This window comes from Mirounga angustirostris, unplaced genomic scaffold (assembly GCF_029215605.1).
Source record: "Mirounga angustirostris isolate CCGP_5_RB_7025 unplaced genomic scaffold, mMirAng1.0.hap1 SCAF_12, whole genome shotgun sequence".
Lineage (NCBI taxonomy): Eukaryota > Metazoa > Chordata > Mammalia > Carnivora > Phocidae > Mirounga > Mirounga angustirostris.
Genome location: NW_026991720.1, coordinates 109,220,695 through 109,230,642, shown reverse-complemented (window position 1 = coordinate 109,230,642; position 9,948 = coordinate 109,220,695). Strand labels below are relative to the sequence as shown.

General features: G+C 53.9%; 1 pseudogene; it reads right to left on the bottom strand.

Annotated features, from left to right (window-relative positions):
- Nucleotides 1-8,236: 8,236 nt before the first annotated feature.
- LOC135362200 (histo-blood group ABO system transferase 2-like) lies at nt 8,237-8,800 on the bottom strand (annotated as a pseudogene).
- Nucleotides 8,801-9,948: the final 1,148 nt, after the last annotated feature.

The following is a 9,948-nucleotide window of genomic DNA, read 5'->3' as shown; positions in this document are numbered from 1 at the left end:
TGGGCACAATCTCGGGGCCGAGACCCCTGTTCCTCCTGGGACACCACAGCCTGACCCCAGACAGGACAGGGCTGGCTCCTCCTGTGGCACAGAAACCAGGGAAATGCAGAAGCTGGAAGACACACCACAAAGGGCAAAAGCATTGCTCACAACCCAAGGCCAGAGAAAGGTTTCCGATGCCTCTTGTCCAAACAACACACCAAGTCACTGGGTTCCACAAGGACAGACACCAAACGCACGCAAGTCCAAGGGGGGAGGACAGGCACGTGCAGAGTCAGAGATGAGGGAGCTCCCGGGGAAGGACTCTGGCAAAGGAAACCCTATGGAGGCAGCACTGGTCACCCTCAGACTGGCAGGTGTCTGGTCTGGGGAGAACGTGAGGAAGCGGAGATCCCCTGCAGGTACCCTGGAGAGAAGGGTGACAGGCACCCCTGTCTGGGAGAACAGTGAGCAGCACCCATCCCAGGCCACAGGAGCACCTGGAATGCTTGGACTCTGACCAACCCCTAGAAACTCTCACTCAGCTTTTCACAGATGTGTTTTCCGGAGTGTTTATCACAGCAGTGGTGGAGAGAGCAGGGAATGGAACACGCTAATGCCCGAGGAGATGGATGGGATCCACAGTCCCAGTCCTCATGATAGAATGTCCTGTTGCCACTGTCACATTGTCATTCGGGGCACAGGATCCGGGAAGCCCCTCCTGAGACCCCTCCTGCCACCCTGTTCCTGGGAACATTCAGAATTGGAGGAGGAGGAGGTGGAGAGGATCCAGGATGACAGAGGGCCAAGGAGAAGGAAGGTCAGCACTGGGAGGACCTGAGCCACCATCCAGGGCCCGGGCTGTGGTGCCCTCGGACCTCACCCCAAATAAGGGCTCCTGATGGATGGACCCAACTTCTGTGGTTTCCCTCCCTCCCTCCTTCTCTCTCCCTCCCTTTCTCCCATACTCCCTCCTTCTCACTCCCTCCCTCCTTCCCCCCTTCCTCCCTCATTCAGCAGAGGACCGGGGGTCCCTGCTGTGTACTGAGCACTGGGGCTTCATCAGTGAGCACCCCCCACCCACATGGTCACGTCCACTGTGGGAGGTGACAGGTGTCAGTCCTCACGGCTAGGAGTGGTGATGAGCACCAAGAATCTGCTCCTGAAAACAGAGGCCAATGCTTAGCACTTCCTCTAGAAAAATCGAGTCCTGAAAAGTGATGAAGAGTGAGTATATCCTAGACTTCCTGCAGTGTGAGTTCTAATGGCAGGTACGCACTGATTCTTAGAACAAACAAAGTAAATTACCCAGTGTCGACTGAGGGGTTGTGACTAACTTTTCTGACCCAATGACAGCATTTCAGCCAACATCTCCAGGGCTTCCAAGTTGTCCCAAGGGTCTCTGCGATCCTCTGATCCTTCCATTGACCTCCTTGGGAAGCTCTGTTTTGTCATCTCCCTTGTCTCCTGTCCCTTCTGGGACCCTTCTCTGGCCTCCCCGCCAGGGCCACCCCAACCAGGAGTTCCTGTGCCCCGTGGCCTGGCGCCCGCATCCCATGGGGGTCCTGTGAGCCCGGTGCATTGTGAAAGCCTGTGCGCTCCCTCTGGGGTCACTTGGCATCTCCCCTGCAGCTGCCTGCATCTTCCTGCACTGGGTCTCCTCCAAGCATTCTGTGAGGCCAACCTGTGTCCGTGTCACGGGCACGGAAGCGAGAGTCCAGAAGGTCCAGATGACCTGCTCCCAGTCCCAACGTGTGGAGCCTGGGCCAAGGATGGTCAGCGAGCAGAGGAGGACTTGAGCCTAGGAAGCCTGAGGGAGGACATGGCACAGTGAGCCTGCAGGAAGAGAGTGAACACCGTGGGGACCTGGCGCTCAGGCCTACTGGGAGACCACATCCCACCCTCACTGGCTCTGTCCCCAGGGCTGGAGGTCGTCCAGGTATCCACCCTCCCAGCCTGTAAGCTGCCAGTGGCTGCCAGGAGAGGAGGCACCTGGTGCAGGAGAGAGCCCTCAGGCAGAGAGGAGGGGGCAGGCACTCCCCCAACAGCTGGAGGAACTCGGGGTTGCCACCTTCCCAGGCTGCAGGCTGGCAGTGAGTGGCAGGAGAGGAGGCACCTAGTGCAGGAGAGAGCCCTCAGGCAGAGAGGAGGGGGCAGGTACTCCCCCAGCAGCTGGAGGAACTCGGGGTAGCCACCCTCCCAGACTGTAGGCTGGCAGTGACTGGCAGGAGAGGAGGCACCTGGTGCAGGAGAGAGCCCTCAGGCAGAGAGGAGGGGGCAGGCGCTCCCCCAGCAGCTGGAGGAACTCGGGGTATCCACCCTCGCAGGCTGCAGGCTGGCAGTGGCTGGCAGGAGAGGAGGCACCTGGTGCAGGAGAGAGCCCTCAGGCAGAGAGGAGGGGACAGGTGCTCCCCCAGCAGCTGGAGGAACTCGGGGTATCCACCCTCCCAAGCTGCAGGCTGGCAGTGGCTGGCAGGAGAGGAGGCACCTGGTGCAGGAGAGAGCCCTCAGGCAGAGAGGAGGGGGCAGGCACTCCCCCAACAGCTGGAGGAACTCGGGGTTGCCACCTTCCCAGGCTGCAGGCTGGCAGTGACTGGCAGGAGAGGAGGCACCTAGTGCAGGAGAGAGCCCTCAGGCAGAGAGGAGGGGGCAGGTACTCCCCCAGCAGCTGGAGGAACTCGGGGTAGCCACCCTCCCAGACTGTAGGCTGGCAGTGACTGGCAGGAGAGGAGGCACCTGGTGCAGGAGAGAGCCCTCAGGCAGAGAGGAGGGGGCAGGCGCTCCCCCAGCAGCTGGAGGAACTCGGGGTATCCACCCTCGCAGGCTGCAGGCTGGCAGTGGCTGGCAGGAGAGGAGGCACCTGGTGTGAGAGAGAGCCATCAGGCAGAGAGGAGGGGGCAGGTGCTCCCCCAGCAGCTGGAGGAACTCGGGGTATCCACCCTCGCAGGCTGCAGGCTGGCAGTGGCTGGCAGGAGAGGAGGCACCTGGTGCAGGAGAGAGCCCTCAGGCAGAGAGGAGGGGGCAGGTGCTCCCCCAGCAGCTGGAGGAACTCGGGGTAGCCACTCTCCCTGGTTGCAGGCTGGCAGTGGCTGGCAGGAGAGGAGGCAGCTGGTGCAGGAGAGAGCCCTCAGGCAGAGAGGAGGGGGCAGGTGCTCCCCCAGCAGCAGGTGCACTGGGTCGGGCTGAGGGGGCATCATTGGACAGCAGTGCCTGCAGCTGGGGTCTCCACACAGACCCTCTCCTTAGGCTCAGCACAAGCTTGTCTGGATGGCCTTTGTCCCCCAAATACAAACTCTGGTCCAGGGCCCCCCCACCAAGTCCTGACTCCCAATCCTTTGTACTCAGCTCAAGTGACAAGAAATGGCCAATAGTTTAGGTGGTGTTGGGTGCACAGGCACATTTGTTTTTCTGGCACATGCTGTAATGTTGCTGGCATATTAAAGATCTCAGGGCTTTGATTCAAATACAGTAAGATGCCGGGGACCCCAGCTGGCTTTCTGGAAACCTACCTCTGTGCCTTGCAGCCCTCCCATCCCACCAGCTCTGCTCAGAATCCCTCCAGGCCACAGACCCACAGTCTTGGGTCCCAGACAATGTGCCTTCAGAAAGTGATCCTGGGGGGCACCTGTGTGGCTCAGCCATTAAGCGTCTGCTTGCGGCTCAGGTCGTGATTCCAGGGTCCTGGGATCGAGCCCCGCATCGGGCTCCCTGCTCTGCGGGAAGCCTGCTTCTCCTTCTCCCACTCCCCCTGCTTGTGTTCCCTCTCTCGCTGTGTCTCTCTCTGTCAAATAAATAAAATCTTTAAAAAAAGAAAAAAAATGATCCCGGTGGGGCAGTAGGACACACTGCAGATTCCAGCAAATCCCCCTCCCAGAAACTGAGGGTACTGCAGGAAGGGCTGTCTGAAAACAGCCAGGTCAGGGTTCCAGGAAGACACCAGAGGCACAGGAGTCACTGAGGGGCATCTGAAGGTCAGGTATGGGCAGTCACAGCTTCCAGGCCCTTCTTCCCTAAAGCTCCTCATTCCTCAGCCTTTATTCCAGTGATTCTGTTCGGTTTCTATCTGCCCCAACTGTTATCCATTGCCTAGGCAGTCTGGTCTTGGTGTTTCCCTCTCCTGAGATGGGGACACCTGTGGGATGAGCAGGTGGCCAGCTGGTGGGGGGTGGGCAGGGACCTGACGTGGACAGATGGGGTAGGTGAGGCCCGAGGTCCCCGGGGTATGTGCCTGGCATCTGGACTGAATAGGTCTTCAAAGCTGCAGATTGGCTGGGATCATCTTCAGGCGGAGGAGGAAGGTGAGGGGAGCAGAAGGGACTGAGGAGGCTTGGCTTAGACAGGAGAGGGCTGAGACACTCCTTTGGGGGGAAAGTGGGTCAGGTCCAGGCTCACAGGGACAGACCTTGAGGCCATTGGGCTATGTGAAATAAGCCAGTCCCTAAAGGACCAATACGGGAGGACCCCACTTGTGAGGGACAGAGAGCACTCTGATTCATAGAGGTGGAAGGAGCTGCTGGGTGCCGGGGCTGGGGAGGGGAAATGGGGTGTTAGTGTCTCCTGGTTAGAGGTTCAGTTTGGGAGGATGACAAAGTTGTGGCAGTGGATGGAGGCGGCAGGTGCAGAAGAGTGAATATACTTATTGCCACTGAATTGTACCCTGAAACGTGCTTAATGGTATCAGTTGTATGTCTATTACACAATAGGAGAGTAGTGAGTCAGGAGGACGGGTCCATTGAACGTCCCAGGAAGGCCCAAGAGCAGGGATCCTGTATCTTAGTTCTTGCTCTCATGCTCTGCGCCTTCTTGGGTGCCTGAGCTCACAGTGGCATCACTAAATGCTTGCTAAGACACAGTGCAGGCAGATGGTCCAGAGAGAGTGCACAAACCATCTGTGGGCACTGAGGAATCCCAACGGCACATGCATCCAGACTGAGTGAGTGCCCACATTTCACAAACACCAGCATAAATAGCCATTTAAAACGAAGGCAGACGCCACTCTGGAAAACACTAGGGAGGTTCCTCAAAAAGTTGAAAAAAGAGCTACCTTATGACCGAGCAATTGCACTACTGGGTATTTACCCCAAAGATACAAATGTAGGGATCTGAAGGAGCATGTGCACCCCAATGTTTATAGCAGCAATGTCCACAATAGCCAAACTATGGAAAGAGTCTAAATGTCCATCTACAGATGAATGGATAAAGAAAATGTGGTGTGTGTGTATATATATACAGAGAATATTATGCACCTATCAAAAAAATGAAATCTTGCCATTTGCAATGACGTGGATGGAACTACAGTGTATTATGTTAAACAAAATAAGTCACTCAGAGAAAGACAATTATCCTATGATCTCAGTGATATGAGGAATTTGAGGAACAAGACAGAGGATCATAGGCGAAGGGAGGGAAAAATGAAACAAGACGAAACCAGAGAGAGAGACAAACCATAAGAGACTCTTTTTTTTTATTCTTATGTTAATCCCCATACATTACATCATTAGATTTAGATGAAGTGTTCCATGATTCATTGTTTGTGCATAACACCCAGTGCTCCATGAAGAATGTGCCCTCCTCAATACCCACCACCAGGCTAACCCATCCTCCCACCCCCCTCCCCTCTAGAATCCTCTGTTTTTCAGAGTCCATCATCTCTCATGGTTCGTCTACCCCTCCGATTTCCCCTGCTTCATTCTTCCCTTCCTGCTACCTTCTTCTTCTTCTTTTTTTTTCTTAACATATATTGCATTATTTGTTTCAGAGGTAGAGATCTGAGATTCAACAGTCTTGCACAATTCACAGCGCTTACCAGAGCACATACCATAAGAGACTCTTAATCTCAGGAAACAAACTGGGGGTTGCTGGAGTGGAGGGGGTTGGGAGGCGTGGGGTGACTGGGTGATGGACATTGGGGAGGGTATGTGCTATGGTGAGCACTGTGAATTGTATAAGACCGATGAATCAAAGACCTGTACCCCTGAAACAAATAATATATTATACATTAATTTAAAATTCACTAAAATAATAAAAATAAAACAAAAGCAGGTGACCTCAAGCTGTATTACAAAGCTGTGATCATCAAGACAGTATGGTACTGGACAAAACAGACACACAGATCAATGGAACAGAATAGAGACCCCAGAAATGGACCCTCAACTCTATGGTCAACTAATCTTCCACAAAGCAGGAAAGAATACCCAATGGAAAAAAGACAGTCTCTTCAATAAATGGTGTTGGGAAAATTAGACAGCCACATGCAGAAGAATGAAACTGGACCATTCTCTCACACCATATACAAAGGTAAACTCAAATTGGATGAAAGACCTCAATGTGACACAGGAATCCATCAAAATCCTAGAAGAGAACACAGGCAGCAACCTCTTCAACCTCAGCCACAGCAACTTCTTGCTAGACACGTCTCCAAAGGCAAGGGTAACAAAAGCAAAAATGAACCTTTGGGACTTCATCAAGATAAAAAGCTTCTGCACAGCAAAGGAAACAGTCAACAAAACTAAGAGGCAAGCCATGGAATGGGAGAAGATATTTGCAAATGACATTACAGATAAAGGGCTGGCATCCAAGATCTATGAAGAACTTCTCAAACTCAACACCCAAAAAACAAATAATCCAATCAAGAAACGGGCAGAACACATGAACAGACACTTCTCCAAAGACATACAAATGGCTAACAGACACATGAAAAAATGCTCCACATCACTAGCCATCAGAGAAAAAGAAATTAAAACCACATTGAGATACCACCTTCACCACTTAGAATGGCAAAAATCAACAAGGCAGGAAACAACAAATGTTGGTGAGGATGTGGAGAAAAGGGAACCCTCTTACACTGTTGGTGGGAATGCAAGCTGGTACAGCCACTCTGAAAAACAGTATGGAGGTTCTTCAAGACGTTACAAATAGAACTACCCTATCACCCAGCAATTGCACTACTGGATATTTACCCCAAAGATACAGATGTAGTGAAAAGAAGGGGCACCTGCCCCCCAATGTTCATAGCAGCAATGTTCACAATAGCCAAACTGTGGAAGGAGCCGAGATGCCCTTCAACAGACGAATGGATAAAGAAGATGTGGTATATACGTACAATGGGATATTCTTCAGCTGTCAGAAAGGATGAATACCTACCATTTACATTGACATAGATGGAACGGGAGGGGATATGCTAAGTGAAATAAATAAATCAGAGAAAGACAATTATCATATAGTTTCACTCCTATGTGGAATGTGAGGAATAGCACAGAGGACTACAGGGGAAGGGAGGGAAAAATGAACAGGAAGAAATCAGAGAGGGAGACAAACCATGAGAGACTCTGGACTCCGGTAAACAAACTGAGGGTTACAGAAGGGAGGAGGGTGGGGGGATGGGGTAACTGCGTGACGGGTATTAAGGAGGGCACATGTTGTGATGAAAACTGGGTGTTATAGGCAACTAATGAATCACTGAACACTACATCAAAATCTACTGATGTACTATATGTTGGCTAATGAATTTAAATTTAAAAAATTAAATAAAATTAATAAATAAAAAATAAATCCACGGCAGGAAATGGAAATAACCCAGAGGGCGCCATGCTCCTGGAGGCTGAGCTAGCGGTCACGGCCAAGGCCTCTGGCGGTGAGGGCACCGGGGTTCTGAGAGGTGGCTCGGTGCACCCCTGACCCTGAAGCCCCATGGCCATGGCAAGGTGCAAGGACTGGGAGGGAAGACCCAGCCAGGACCTGTTCTGGCTCCACGGCTGCTACAGGGCTGCTCCCAGCCCCACCAGGCGGTGTCTGTTTACAACTAGAGAGAAAACCATTTCCTTCAATTGTTCTTTTTAAAAATGGTTGCTCAGCATTGACAAAGAAAAACATCTGATATAAAACTGGAGCCGTTCACAGCTGCAAATGACCCAGAAGTGAAGAAAATGTAGTGAACGCAAAGAGAGGACGCTGTATCCCCAGGCAGGCCTCCTGTGAGCAGGTGCGGCTGGGGCACTGGACTTGCCCGTGCAGACAGTACTGGACTCCACAGTGTCCCTCGAGGGGACAGAAGTAGGAACCCTCTCTGATGGCTCCGCTGAAGTCAGCACCCTCTGCTGGAGATGGGGACAGCCCCTCATGAGTTCCAGGTGTCCTGGTGATTCTTGGGCATGGCCCAAATCTCAGCTTCTTCATGACCCGGGACCAGCCCAGCAGCTGCACACAGGTCCTCCAGGGCCCACCCAATAGCTGTGGGTCCTGCAGGTCCTCCAGGGACAGCACCTTGGTGGGCTTGTGGTCCAGCAGGTACCTGTTCAGGTGGCTCTTATCGTACCACATGGCCTCGATCCCATTGGCCCAGTTGACCACCATCACCTGGTGACAGGCTGAGGTCAGTCAGTGAACCTCCGCCACAACACCCCAAAAAAGGCCCCCATGTAGTAGAAGTCACCCTTGTCCTTGGGGATGTGGGCCTGGGACTGGGACCAGCGCTCATAGCTTAAGTCCTCATGGGCCACCCAGTAGAAACCGGGGTGCAGGGTGCCAAAGCGGGGGGACAGGATCTCCATGCCCACGTGGTCACAGAACTTCATGTCCACATCCCCGCACACCATGTCATCCACCTCATAGAGGAAGCACTCCTCATAGAAGCAGCTCATGATCGCCATGTGCTGCATGGACACATCCTGCCAGTGTGGGGCACCGCGGACCTCAAGAACCACCACCCTTCAGTGCTCCTGGAGGGGCACACGGGACACAGCAACCAGCTGGTCGGTGAAGACATAGTAGATGACCCTGTGTCCACCATGAAGTGATTCTGCAGGAACAGCTCCAGGAAGACCCCGTGTCCACAGGGGCAGGGGACAGGGCAGGAAGAGGGTCACTGACAGAGGCTGGCAGCAGGACCCCAGAGCTGGGGGTCATGGACGTGTGCACCTTCTTCATGGGGACAGGCCCTGGGCTGCTTTAAGCAACAGCCACCTCCTGACCTGTCCTGAGTGAATCTGCCGGCAGGGCCTCTCTACCTTCTGCTCCCAGAGATGGGGGCCATCAGCGCCCCATCTTACAAAGGGGAGCCTGAGGCTTGGGAGGCTGGAAACCCATGCAGCCGCACAGTCAGCATGCTGGAGCCAGGAACACTCCCCCGTGCTGAGCTCCTGGGCAAACCCTGCAGGTGCCCTCCCCTAGCTGCCCCCCTGTAGGTTCTGTCCCCACCTGCCATGATTTGAGCACCTCTGGGCACAGCCCGTGTTTCTATGTCCTACAGACTGGGTAGAATCAGCAGGGCCGGCCAGCTGCCCCACTTTACTTTGAGTGGGCTGTCGCTGGTCCCCAACAGAGCTGTCTCCACCCCCTATAGGGTCCTCCCTCGAAGGCTACTGGGCCTCTGGCTGACAAGGTCCATCAGTAAACCACTGGTATTCCTAGGAGGGGTCATCCTCGAACTCCCCAGATCAGGAATCAGGTTCAGCCCATGGGCAGGGAAGGGGAAAGATGACCCCTGGAAAAAGGGGGCTTGCTTAGGCCCCAGCCTTTAATCCAAGGGTGTGAGCTTCTGGTTCTAGGTCTACGTCTCCCTGGCCCCAAAACATTGGAAGTCTTGTCCAAATGCCTCACATGGCTGGTCCCCCTTTGAGGGGACTACCTGCCCCTCACTGTGGGGACAGCAGCTCCCCCATTGTCAGCAAGTGTGGTGAGCCCCTCTGAGACTGATTTTTTTTAAGATTTTATTTATTTGACAGAGAAAGAGACAGCTAGAGAGGGAACACAAGGAGGGGGAGCGGGAGAGGGAGAAGCAGGCTCCCCGCAGAGCAGGGAGCCTGACATGGGACTTAATCCCAGGCCCCTGGGATCACGACCTGAGCCGAAGGCAGACGCTTAAGGACTGAGCCACCCAGGCGCCCTGAGACTGGCTTTTTTACACAGGCACTAAGACTACTTCCCTGTGCCTACCCCATACCTTGCAGGTTAGTAAATCGCTCACACAGG